Source organism: Lagenorhynchus albirostris, chromosome 1, assembly GCF_949774975.1.
Source record: "Lagenorhynchus albirostris chromosome 1, mLagAlb1.1, whole genome shotgun sequence".
Taxonomy (NCBI): Eukaryota; Metazoa; Chordata; class Mammalia; order Artiodactyla; family Delphinidae; genus Lagenorhynchus; species Lagenorhynchus albirostris.
In genome coordinates this window covers 138,010,757-138,023,602 of record NC_083095.1, presented here as the reverse complement: position 1 = coordinate 138,023,602, position 12,846 = coordinate 138,010,757, and the positions used below count along the sequence as shown (strand labels likewise).

The following is a 12,846-nucleotide window of genomic DNA, read 5'->3' as shown; positions in this document are numbered from 1 at the left end:
TCGTCCTCCGTGCCGTCCTCCATGCCCTCCTCCTGCCCACGGGGCAACTCGAACCTATTGGAAGCCACAGACATCATGCAAAGAGGGGGACCCTGTACACCAGGGATGACAGACCGCAAGCATGTCTGCTTTGATGACACTGACCCTACCCCACGGATCCTGGCACTTCTCCACTGCCACAGCGACACTACAGAGAACCTCACACAGATCAAAGGCACTGTCCCCGAGAACCACAGACAGATTGCCAACGGAAGACCTCTGCCACCCAAGGGGACCTGGAAGCTTCAAAGGGCACAGTGCCTGTCTGCGGCAGCGCACCCGGCATCGCAACAGTGCCCGCGTCGCTGTTCCGCCAACACACCGCTCCAGGTAAATCTCTGGCTCTTCGAAAGTCCTGCGTGCCTCCCGGGCCGGACGCATCATGCCCTGTGGGAGAAAAACTTTTCGCTTTGCATATTCACAAACAAGGGAACAATGTGGCCAAAGGGCATATTCGCATAACTCACCTATCCTCAAGGAGAGCGGCACAGACGCCTCAGCATGTCTATCTTCTCTATGTCCTGCAAGACACCCTTTGGGCGTCATTCCTCCAGCAATGGGATCACAACTCTCCGCAGGTTACCTACCTCACCCCATCCTCTTGAACTGCCAAACCCATCCCCTTCATAGGCAGCTGATGCCAACCCACCACGGACAGGACACATCCTTGGGAAGCCGTGGCCAGCGCCTGCACCCCAATAATGACAGCCCATCCCACGACATAACACAGGACATGTCCTCATGATGCCTTACCTTCCTCTCCACGAAACAGCCACCACGCAGGCTTAAATGCACCACTCGGTGCTAACCCCACTCCACGATGGCCCACTTTGTGCCAACACCTGTGCCAGGAGCTGCAATACAGGAGCTGACATGGGCCCTACCTAGGCCTAATCCATCAGCCCTTCCGCCAAAGCCCAACCCCAGTCCACACCCACTCACTACTCCAGCCACACCGGGCACTCAAGAACTTCAAAGAGCCAAACCAAACGACAGAGAGGGCCACAGGCCTGACCTGATGCTCCAGGCCCCAACCAGGGAAGCTTGCTCATTTTGGCTTCCAGAGCTAAACCCCAAAGCCTCATGCACAAAGCGTGATCCCGGCCAAAGCACACCTTTCCAAGCTGCAAGCTCACTGGGCCTACACCACCACACACTCCGCCTCTGAAGACCAGCAGGAGAGCCTGCCCCCTCACATTCCCTCAACGGTCTTTCAGCAGTGACCTGATATTCACACACGACCCAGCTTAGTGGCAGCCACAGTCGACCCTCAGACAGGAGCCCCTCCAAGTCTGGAGCCCTGAGTGGTGTTTGCATGCATGTCAACAGGGGACGCTGGCCCTCAGCATGTCTATGTTCTCTACATCCTGCAAGACACCCTTTGGCGGTCATTCCTCTGGCAATGGGATCACAACTCTACACAGGTTACCTACTTCTCTCCTCACTGTCCCATACGCCTGAGAGAGGAAATGTTGTGGACCTCAGATTCGATGAGGAGAAGGTAGAGTGTCTCACTCATTTTGTTCAGATTTTCAAAGGAATGCATACAAGGGTGTCATCATCGATCCAAGCACTGCTGAGACGATGCAGAACACAACCGGGAATGCCATGCAAGTCTGCACAGGAGCCATAACCTCGTAGTACTCCAAAACCCTGGGAAATCCACAGCCCTCAGGCCACTCTGCAAGGGCAACAGTCAATCTACTCTTGAAGCCACTGGGCCCGTCTGAGGAAAATCTAATATCCAGTGGCATATCTTAGGGTGGGTGAACGCCTACCTTCCTGAGTCATCCGGGACCATGCTTAGCAACCTGCCCCCACCTCACTTTTCCAGTTCTCAGCACCTCCCGTCATCACACAACGCGAAAGTTTTCTTGCCTTTCCATACGGCCACCCTTGCCCAGCAACTGCACCTCAGAAGTGGACATAAATCACGCAGGCTTCAGAATTGGACCAGGGACAACAGAGAACGTGATACATGTGAATGATTATCTGGGCCTGAGCCTGGACCCTGCTTCCCAAGGACCTCTACCCTTACCGAGAACTCAATGTTTGTATGACAGCACGACTGCAGAAAGTTAGGCACGTACGTTGGCCGGTATATGAGAGGGTCTATGTGTGTGTTCAAGCGTGTGCATGTGTGTGACTGTAACTGCTCACGAGGACGCACTTCTGGGCTTCTTTGTGTTCCTCTGAATCTGCATCTTGGTGTCCGTGTGTCCCTGAGGCCCTCTACAGAGACAACGAACCGTAAAAGCCACAGTTGAACAGAGCACACTGGCTTTGGACACCGCACTCCCTGAACGGAGAAAGACCCCTTCAAGCTTCAAGAGGGGGAAGGCGAATTCTGAAACCCAGGAGCTTTTGAAATAGGCCATGGATTCCTGCTCTCCCACAGCCAAGCCTTCTGACCAAAGCACAAAGACCTAACCAGACTTGCCTCCCGGCCGTGGGTATGACATATACGTGGACCCGGAGATGCTCCCAGCTAGTAGCACATCTGATGTGCACTTGGGGCCACTTCCAGCACTCCCGGAGGCAAGAGAACCTCCGCTGGTCAGGCCGACCCTGACCTGCAGCACGCTACTGGCAAGATGAGGGCCGGCACCACTCAAGGGACTAACGAAATTCGGCCTATATGCCAATTCTCGCCAACTAGGCGAAATCACTTTCCGTGAGACCATGGGATTGCCCACCACAGGAAATGGTGGGCTTCAGCAACCATGACCACGGTTCGGACCCCACAGTCGAAGCTAGGCTACCATCCCTGCCATGTTTTGCCAGCACCCACGCAGCAGTGTTGGCTGCCCTGAACCCCGAGGAAACGCACAAACCCTGGACAGATTCTTCCTCAGTGCCCTCCTCCTGCCCACTGGGCAACTCGACCCTAGTGGAAGCCACAGACATCATGCAAACAGGGGGACACTGTACACCAGGGATTACAGACCGCAAGCATGTCCGCTTTGATGACACTGACCCTACCCCACGGATCCTAGCACTTCTCCACTGCCACAGCGACACTACCGAGAACCTCACAGAGATCAAAGGCACTGTCCCCGCGAACCACAGACAGATTGCCAACGGAAGACCTCTGCCACCCAAGGGGACCTGCCACCCAAGGGGACCTGGAAGCTTCAAAGGGCACAGTGCCTGTCTGCGGCAGCGCACCCGGCATCGCAACAGTGCCCGCGTCGCTGTTCCACCAACACACCGCTCCAGGTAAATCTCTGGCTCTTCGAAAGTCCTGCGTGCCTCACGGGCCGGACGCATCATGCCCTGTGGGAGAAAAACTTTTCGCTTTGCACATTCCCAAACAAGGGAACAAAGTGGCCAAAGGGCATGTTCGCATAACTCACCTATCTTCAAGGAGAGCGGCACAGACGCCTCAGCATGTCTATCTTCTCTACGTCCTGCAAGACACCCTTTGGGCGTCATTCCTCCGGCAATGGGATCACAAATCTACGCAGGTTACCAACCTCGCTCCTCACTGTCCATACGCCCGAGAGAGGAAACGTGCTGGACCTCAGACTCGATGAGGAGACGGTAGAGGGTTCTCACTCATTTTGTTCAGATTTTCCAAGGAATGCATACAAGGGTGTCATCATCGATCCAAGCACGTGCTGGGACGCAGCAGAACACAACCAGTCATGCCATGCGGGTCTGCAGAGGAGACATGACCTCGTAGTACTCCAAAACCCTGGGGAATCCACAGCCCTCAGGCCACTCTGCAAGAGCAACAGTCAATCTACTCTTGAAGCCACTGGGCCCGTCTGAGGAAAACCTAATATCCAGTGGCACATCTTAGGGTGGGTGAACGCCTACCTTCCTGAGTCATCCGGGACCATGCTTACCAACCTGCCCCCACCTCACTTTTCCAGTTCTCCTGAGCACCTCCAGTCATCACACAACGCGAAAGTCTTCTTGCCTTTCCTGACGGCAACCGCTGCCCAGCAACTGCACCTGAGAAGTGGACATAAATCACGCAGGCTTCAGAATTGGACCGGGGTCCTCAGAGAACGTGATTCATGCGAATGTTTACCGCAGCGTGAGCCCAGACCCTGCTTCCCAAGGACCTCTACCCTTACTGAGGACTCAATGTTTGTCTGACAGCACGACTGCAGAAAGTTAGGCACGTACGTTGGCCGGTATGTGAGAGGGTCTACGTGTGTGTTCACGCGTGAGCACGTGTGTGACCGTAACTGCGCACGAGGACGCGCTTCTGGGCTTCTTTGTGTTCCTCTGAATCTGCATCTTGGTCTCCTTGGGTCCCTGAGGCCCTCTGCACAGACACCGAATCGTAAAAACCACAGTTAATACACAGCACACTGCCTTTGGAAACCGCCCCCCCGAATGGAGAAAGACCCCCTTCAAGCTTCAAGAGGCCGAATGCGAACTCTGAAACGCGGAGGCTGTTGAAAGAGGCCACGGATTCCCGCTCTCCCACAACCAAGACTTCTGACCAAAGCACAATGAGCTAACCAGACTTGCCTCCCGGCCGTGGGTGTGACATATACGTGGACCCGGAGAACCTGCCAGCTACTAGCACATCTGATGTGCGCTTGGGGCCACTTCCAGCACTCCCGGAGGCAAGACAACCTCCGCTGGTCGGGCCGACCCTCACCTGCGGCAGGCTACAGGCAACATGCAGCCCGGCACCACTCGAGGGGTAACGAAATTTGGCCTATGTGCCTATTCTCGCCAACTAGGCCACATCACTTTCTGTGGGCCCACAGGAATGCCCACCACAGGAAATGATGGGCTTCAGCAGCCATGACCCAAGTTCAGACCCCACAGCCGAAACTAGGCTACCATCCCTGCCACGTTTCGCCAGCACCCACCCAGCAGGGTTGGCGGCCCTGAACCCTGAGGAAACGCACAAATCCTTGCCAGCCTCGTCCTCCGTGGCCTCCTCCTGCCCACGGGGCAACTCGACCCTATTGGAAGCCACAGACATCGTGCAAACAGGGGGACACTGTACACCTGCGATGACAGATCGCAAGCACGTTCGCTTTGATGACACTGACTCTACCCCACGGATCCTGGCACTTCTCCACTGCCACAGCGACACTACCGAGAACCTCACAGAGATCAAAGGCACTGCCCTCGAGAACCACAGACAGATTGCCAACGGAAGACCTCTGCCACCCAAGGGGACCTGGAAGCTTCAAAGGGCACAGTGCCTGTCTGCGGCAGCGCACCCGGCATCGCAACAGTGCCCGCGTCGCTGTTCCGCCAACACACCGCTCCAGGTAAATCTCTGGCTCTTCGAAAGTCCTGCGTGCCTCCCGGGCCAGACGCATCATGCCCTGTGGGAGAAAAACTTTTCGCTTTGCACATTCCCAAACAAGGGAACAAAGTGGCCAAAGGGCATGTTCGCATAACTCACCTATCTTCAAGGAGAGCGGCACAGACGCCTCAGCATGTCTATCTTCTCTACGTCCTGCAAGACACCCTTTGGGCGTCATTCCTCCGGCAATGGGATCACAAATCTACGCAGGTTACCAACCTCGCTCCTCACTGTCCGTACGCCCGAGAGAGGAAACGTGCTGGACCTCAGACTCGATGAGGAGACGGTAGAGGGTTCTCACTCATTTTGTTCAGATTTTCCAAGGAATGCATACAAGGGTGTCATCATCGATCCAAGCACGTGCTGGGACGCAGCAGAACACAACCAGGCATGCCATGCGGGTCTGCAGAGGATCCATGACCTCATAATATTCCAAAACCCTGGGGAATCCACAGCCCTCAGGCCACTCTGCAAGAGCAACAGTCAAACTACTCTTGAAGCCACTGGGCCCGTCTGAGGAAAACCTAGTATCCAATGGCACATCTTAGGCTGAGTGAACGCCTACCTTCCTGAGTCATCCGGGACCACGCTTAGAAACCTGTCCCCACCTCACTTTTCCAGTTCTCCTTAGCACCTCCAGTCATCACACAAGGCGAAAGTCGTCTTGCTTTACTGTCGGCCACCCTTGCCCAGAAACCGCACCTGAGAAGTGGACATAAATCACGCAGGCTTCAGAATTGGACCCGGGTCCTCTGAGAACGTGATTCATGCGAATGTTTACCTGGGCTTGAGCCCGGACCCTGCTTCTCAAGGACCTCTACCCTTACTGAGAACTCTTGTTTGTCGGACAACACGACTGCAGAAACTTAGGCACGTACGTTGGCCGGTATGTCAGAGGGTCTATGTGTGTGTTCACACCTGTGCGTGTATATGACTGTAACTGCTCACGAGGACGCGCTTCTTGGCTTCTTTGTGTTCCTCTGAATCCGCATCTTGGTCTCCGTGTGTCCCTGAGGTCCTCCACAGGGACACCGAACCGTAAAAGCCACAGTTGATACGCAGCGCACTGGCACTGGACACCGCCCTCCCTAAATGGAGAAAGACCCCTTCAAGCTTCAAGAGGCCGAATGCAAACTCTGAAACCCAGGGGCTTTTGAAATAGGCCACGGATTCCCGCTCTCCCACAGCCAAGCCTTCTGACCAAAGCACAAAGACCTAACCAGTCTTGCCTCCCGGCCGTGGGTATGACATATACGTGGACCCAGAGACCCTGCCAGCTAGTAGCACATCTGATGTGCACTTTGGGCCTCTTTGAGCACTCCTGGAGGCAAGAGAACCTCCGCTGGTCGGGACGACCCTGACCTGCAGCACGCTACTGGCAAGATGCGGGCCGGCACCACTCAAGGGACTAACGAAATTCGGCCTATGTGGCAATTCTCGCCAACTAGGCCAAATCACTCTCTGTGGACCCATAGGAATGCCCACCACAAGAAGTGGTGGGCTTCAGCAACCATGACCCAAGTTCAGACCCCACAGCCGAAACTAGGCTACCATCCCTGCCATGTTTCGCCAGCACCCAGCCAGCAGTTTTGGCTGCCCTGAACCCCGAGGAAACGCACAAATCCTTGCCAGCCTCGTCCTCCGTGCCGTCCTCCATGCCCTCCTCCTGCCCACGGGGCAACTCGAACCTATTGGAAGCCACAGACATCATGCAAAGAGGGGGACCCTGTACACCAGGGATGACAGACCGCAAGCATGTCTGCTTTGATGACACTGACCCTACCCCACGGATCCTGGCACTTCTCCACTGCCACAGCGACACTACAGAGAACCTCACACAGATCAAAGGCACTGTCCCCGAGAACCACAGACAGATTGCCAACGGAAGACCTCTGCCACCCAAGGGGACCTGGAAGCTTCAAAGGGCACAGTGCCTGTCTGCGGCAGCGCACCCGGCATCGCAACAGTGCCCGCGTCGCTGTTCCGCCAACACACCGCTCCAGGTAAATCTCTGGCTCTTCGAAAGTCCTGCGTGCCTCCCGGGCCGGACGCATCATGCCCTGTGGGAGAAAAACTTTTCGCTTTGCATATTCACAAACAAGGGAACAATGTGGCCAAAGGGCATATTCGCATAACTCACCTATCCTCAAGGAGAGCGGCACAGACGCCTCAGCATGTCTATCTTCTCTATGTCCTGCAAGACACCCTTTGGGCGTCATTCCTCCAGCAATGGGATCACAACTCTCCGCAGGTTACCTACCTCACCCCATCCTCTTGAACTGCCAAACCCATCCCCTTCATAGGCAGCTGATGCCAACCCACCACGGACAGGACACATCCTTGGGAAGCCGTGGCCAGCGCCTGCACCCCAATAATGACAGCCCATCCCACGACATAACACAGGACATGTCCTCATGATGCCTTACCTTCCTCTCCACGAAACAGCCACCACGCAGGCTTAAATGCACCACTCGGTGCTAACCCCACTCCACGATGGCCCACTTTGTGCCAACACCTGTGCCAGGAGCTGCAATACAGGAGCTGACATGGGCCCTACCTAGGCCTAATCCATCAGCCCTTCCGCCAAAGCCCAACCCCAGTCCACACCCACTCACTACTCCAGCCACACCGGGCACTCAAGAACTTCAAAGAGCCAAACCAAACGACAGAGAGGGCCACAGGCCTGACCTGATGCTCCAGGCCCCAACCAGGGAAGCTTGCTCATTTTGGCTTCCAGAGCTAAACCCCAAAGCCTCATGCACAAAGCGTGATCCCGGCCAAAGCACACCTTTCCAAGCTGCAAGCTCACTGGGCCTACACCACCACACACTCCGCCTCTGAAGACCAGCAGGAGAGCCTGCCCCCTCACATTCCCTCAACGGTCTTTCAGCAGTGACCTGATATTCACACACGACCCAGCTTAGTGGCAGCCACAGTCGACCCTCAGACAGGAGCCCCTCCAAGTCTGGAGCCCTGAGTGGTGTTTGCATGCATGTCAACAGGGGACGCTGGCCCTCAGCATGTCTATGTTCTCTACATCCTGCAAGACACCCTTTGGCGGTCATTCCTCTGGCAATGGGATCACAACTCTACACAGGTTACCTACTTCTCTCCTCACTGTCCCATACGCCTGAGAGAGGAAATGTTGTGGACCTCAGATTCGATGAGGAGAAGGTAGAGTGTCTCACTCATTTTGTTCAGATTTTCAAAGGAATGCATACAAGGGTGTCATCATCGATCCAAGCACTGCTGAGACGATGCAGAACACAACCGGGAATGCCATGCAAGTCTGCACAGGAGCCATAACCTCGTAGTACTCCAAAACCCTGGGAAATCCACAGCCCTCAGGCCACTCTGCAAGAGCAACAGTCAATCTACTCTTGAAGCCACTGGGCCCGTCTGAGGAAAATCTAATATCCAGTGGCATATCTTAGGGTGGGTGAACGCCTACCTTCCTGAGTCATCCGGGACCATGCTTAGCAACCTGCCCCCACCTCACTTTTCCAGTTCTCAGCACCTCCCGTCATCACACAACGCGAAAGTTTTCTTGCCTTTCCATACGGCCACCCTTGCCCAGCAACTGCACCTCAGAAGTGGACATAAATCACGCAGGCTTCAGAATTGGACCAGGGACAACAGAGAACGTGATACATGTGAATGATTATCTGGGCCTGAGCCTGGACCCTGCTTCCCAAGGACCTCTACCCTTACCGAGAACTCAATGTTTGTATGACAGCACGACTGCAGAAAGTTAGGCACGTACGTTGGCCGGTATATGAGAGGGTCTATGTGTGTGTTCAAGCGTGTGCATGTGTGTGACTGTAACTGCTCACGAGGACGCACTTCTGGGCTTCTTTGTGTTCCTCTGAATCTGCATCTTGGTGTCCGTGTGTCCCTGAGGCCCTCTACAGAGACAACGAACCGTAAAAGCCACAGTTGAACAGAGCACACTGGCTTTGGACACCGCACTCCCTGAACGGAGAAAGACCCCTTCAAGCTTCAAGAGGGGGAAGGCGAATTCTGAAACCCAGGAGCTTTTGAAATAGGCCATGGATTCCTGCTCTCCCACAGCCAAGCCTTCTGACCAAAGCACAAAGACCTAACCAGACTTGCCTCCCGGCCGTGGGTATGACATATACGTGGACCCGGAGATGCTCCCAGCTAGTAGCACATCTGATGTGCACTTGGGGCCACTTCCAGCACTCCCGGAGGCAAGAGAACCTCCGCTGGTCAGGCCGACCCTGACCTGCAGCACGCTACTGGCAAGATGAGGGCCGGCACCACTCAAGGGACTAACGAAATTCGGCCTATATGCCAATTCTCGCCAACTAGGCGAAATCACTTTCCGTGAGACCATGGGATTGCCCACCACAGGAAATGGTGGGCTTCAGCAACCATGACCACGGTTCGGACCCCACAGTCGAAGCTAGGCTACCATCCCTGCCATGTTTTGCCAGCACCCACGCAGCAGTGTTGGCTGCCCTGAACCCCGAGGAAACGCACAAACCCTGGACAGATTCTTCCTCAGTGCCCTCCTCCTGCCCACTGGGCAACTCGACCCTAGTGGAAGCCACAGACATCATGCAAACAGGGGGACACTGTACACCAGGGATTACAGACCGCAAGCATGTCCGCTTTGATGACACTGACCCTACCCCACGGATCCTAGCACTTCTCCACTGCCACAGCGACACTACCGAGAACCTCACAGAGATCAAAGGCACTGTCCCCGCGAACCACAGACAGATTGCCAACGGAAGACCTCTGCCACCCAAGGGGACCTGCCACCCAAGGGGACCTGGAAGCTTCAAAGGGCACAGTGCCTGTCTGCGGCAGCGCACCCGGCATCGCAACAGTGCCCGCGTCGCTGTTCCACCAACACACCGCTCCAGGTAAATCTCTGGCTCTTCGAAAGTCCTGCGTGCCTCACGGGCCGGACGCATCATGCCCTGTGGGAGAAAAACTTTTCGCTTTGCACATTCCCAAACAAGGGAACAAAGTGGCCAAAGGGCATGTTCGCATAACTCACCTATCTTCAAGGAGAGCGGCACAGACGCCTCAGCATGTCTATCTTCTCTACGTCCTGCAAGACACCCTTTGGGCGTCATTCCTCCGGCAATGGGATCACAAATCTACGCAGGTTACCAACCTCGCTCCTCACTGTCCGTACGCCCGAGAGAGGAAACGTGCTGGACCTCAGACTCGATGAGGAGACGGTAGAGGGTTCTCACTCATTTTGTTCAGATTTTCCAAGGAATGCATACAAGGGTGTCATCATCGATCCAAGCACGTGCTGGGACGCAGCAGAACACAACCAGTCATGCCATGCGGGTCTGCAGAGGAGACATGACCTCGTAGTACTCCAAAACCCTGGGGAATCCACAGCCCTCAGGCCACTCTGCAAGAGCAACAGTCAATCTACTCTTGAAGCCACTGGGCCCGTCTGAGGAAAACCTAATATCCAGTGGCACATCTTAGGGTGGGTGAACGCCTACCTTCCTGAGTCATCCGGGACCATGCTTACCAACCTGCCCCCACCTCACTTTTCCAGTTCTCCTGAGCACCTCCAGTCATCACACAACGCGAAAGTCTTCTTGCCTTTCCTGACGGCAACCGCTGCCCAGCAACTGCACCTGAGAAGTGGACATAAATCACGCAGGCTTCAGAATTGGACCGGGGTCCTCAGAGAACGTGATTCATGCGAATGTTTACCGCAGCGTGAGCCCAGACCCTGCTTCCCAAGGACCTCTACCCTTACTGAGGACTCAATGTTTGTCTGACAGCACGACTGCAGAAAGTTAGGCACGTACGTTGGCCGGTATGTGAGAGGGTCTACGTGTGTGTTCACGCGTGAGCACGTGTGTGACCGTAACTGCGCACGAGGACGCGCTTCTGGGCTTCTTTGTGTTCCTCTGAATCTGCATCTTGGTCTCCTTGGGTCCCTGAGGCCCTCTGCACAGACACCGAATCGTAAAAACCACAGTTAATACACAGCACACTGCCTTTGGAAACCGCCCCCCCGAATGGAGAAAGACCCCCTTCAAGCTTCAAGAGGCCGAATGCGAACTCTGAAACGCGGAGGCTGTTGAAAGAGGCCACGGATTCCCGCTCTCCCACAACCAAGACTTCTGACCAAAGCACAATGAGCTAACCAGACTTGCCTCCCGGCCGTGGGTGTGACATATACGTGGACCCGGAGAACCTGCCAGCTACTAGCACATCTGATGTGCGCTTGGGGCCACTTCCAGCACTCCCGGAGGCAAGACAACCTCCGCTGGTCGGGCCGACCCTCACCTGCGGCAGGCTACAGGCAACATGCAGCCCGGCACCACTCGAGGGGTAACGAAATTTGGCCTATGTGCCTATTCTCGCCAACTAGGCCACATCACTTTCTGTGGGCCCACAGGAATGCCCACCACAGGAAATGATGGGCTTCAGCAACCATGACCCAAGTTCAGACCCCACAGCCGAAACTAGGCTACCATCCCTGCCACGTTTCGCCAGCACCCACCCAGCAGGGTTGGCGGCCCTGAACCCTGAGGAAACGCACAAATCCTTGCCAGCCTCGTCCTCCGTGGCCTCCTCCTGCCCACGGGGCAACTCGACCCTATTGGAAGCCACAGACATCGTGCAAACAGGGGGACACTGTACACCTGCGATGACAGATCGCAAGCACGTTCGCTTTGATGACACTGACTCTACCCCACGGATCCTGGCACTTCTCCACTGCCACAGCGACACTACCGAGAACCTCACAGAGATCAAAGGCACTGCCCTCGAGAACCACAGACAGATTGCCAACGGAAGACCTCTGCCACCCAAGGGGACCTGGAAGCTTCAAAGGGCACAGTGCCTGTCTGCGGCAGCGCACCCGGCATCGCAACAGTGCCCGCGTCGCTGTTCCGCCAACACACCGCTCCAGGTAAATCTCTGGCTCTTCGAAAGTCCTGCGTGCCTCCCGGGCCAGACGCATCATGCCCTGTGGGAGAAAAACTTTTCGCTTTGCACATTCCCAAACAAGGGAACAAAGTGGCCAAAGGGCATGTTCGCATAACTCACCTATCTTCAAGGAGAGCGGCACAGACGCCTCAGCATGTCTATCTTCTCTACGTCCTGCAAGACACCCTTTGGGCGTCATTCCTCCGGCAATGGGATCACAAATCTACGCAGGTTACCAACCTCGCTCCTCACTGTCCGTACGCCCGAGAGAGGAAACGTGCTGGACCTCAGACTCGATGAGGAGACGGTAGAGGGTTCTCACTCATTTTGTTCAGATTTTCCAAGGAATGCATACAAGGGTGTCATCATCGATCCAAGCACGTGCTGGGACGCAGCAGAACACAACCAGGCATGCCATGCGGGTCTGCAGAGGATCCATGACCTCATAATATTCCAAAACCCTGGGGAATCCACAGCCCTCAGGCCACTCTGCAAGAGCAACAGTCAAACTACTCTTGAAGCCACTGGGCCCGTCTGAGGAAAACCTAGTATCCAATGGCACATCTTAGGCTGAGTGAACG

The 12,846-nt window shown here is 55.4% G+C and overlaps 6 non-coding genes across 6 annotated transcripts; all 6 read right to left on the bottom strand.

Moving 5' to 3' along the window:
- Window positions 1-1,515: 1,515 nt before the first annotated feature.
- On the bottom strand, window positions 1,516-1,607 carry LOC132505793 (small nucleolar RNA SNORD116). The gene has a single exon (XR_009535541.1). It is a non-coding gene; the product is annotated as a small nucleolar RNA SNORD116 (small nucleolar RNA).
- A 1,950-nt stretch (window positions 1,608-3,557) lies between these two features.
- LOC132505193 (small nucleolar RNA SNORD116) lies at window positions 3,558-3,650 on the bottom strand. Its single transcript, XR_009535300.1, has one exon. It is a non-coding gene; the product is annotated as a small nucleolar RNA SNORD116 (small nucleolar RNA).
- Window positions 3,651-5,587: 1,937 nt separating this feature from the next.
- On the bottom strand, window positions 5,588-5,680 carry LOC132505187 (small nucleolar RNA SNORD116). Its single transcript, XR_009535297.1, has one exon. It is a non-coding gene; the product is annotated as a small nucleolar RNA SNORD116 (small nucleolar RNA).
- Window positions 5,681-8,475: 2,795 nt separating this feature from the next.
- On the bottom strand, window positions 8,476-8,567 carry LOC132505785 (small nucleolar RNA SNORD116). Its single transcript, XR_009535539.1, has one exon. It is a non-coding gene; the product is annotated as a small nucleolar RNA SNORD116 (small nucleolar RNA).
- Window positions 8,568-10,517: 1,950 nt separating this feature from the next.
- LOC132505182 (small nucleolar RNA SNORD116) lies at window positions 10,518-10,610 on the bottom strand. Its single transcript, XR_009535296.1, has one exon. It is a non-coding gene; the product is annotated as a small nucleolar RNA SNORD116 (small nucleolar RNA).
- Window positions 10,611-12,547: 1,937 nt separating this feature from the next.
- Window positions 12,548-12,640, bottom strand: LOC132505179 (small nucleolar RNA SNORD116). The gene has a single exon (XR_009535295.1). It is a non-coding gene; the product is annotated as a small nucleolar RNA SNORD116 (small nucleolar RNA).
- Window positions 12,641-12,846: the final 206 nt, after the last annotated feature.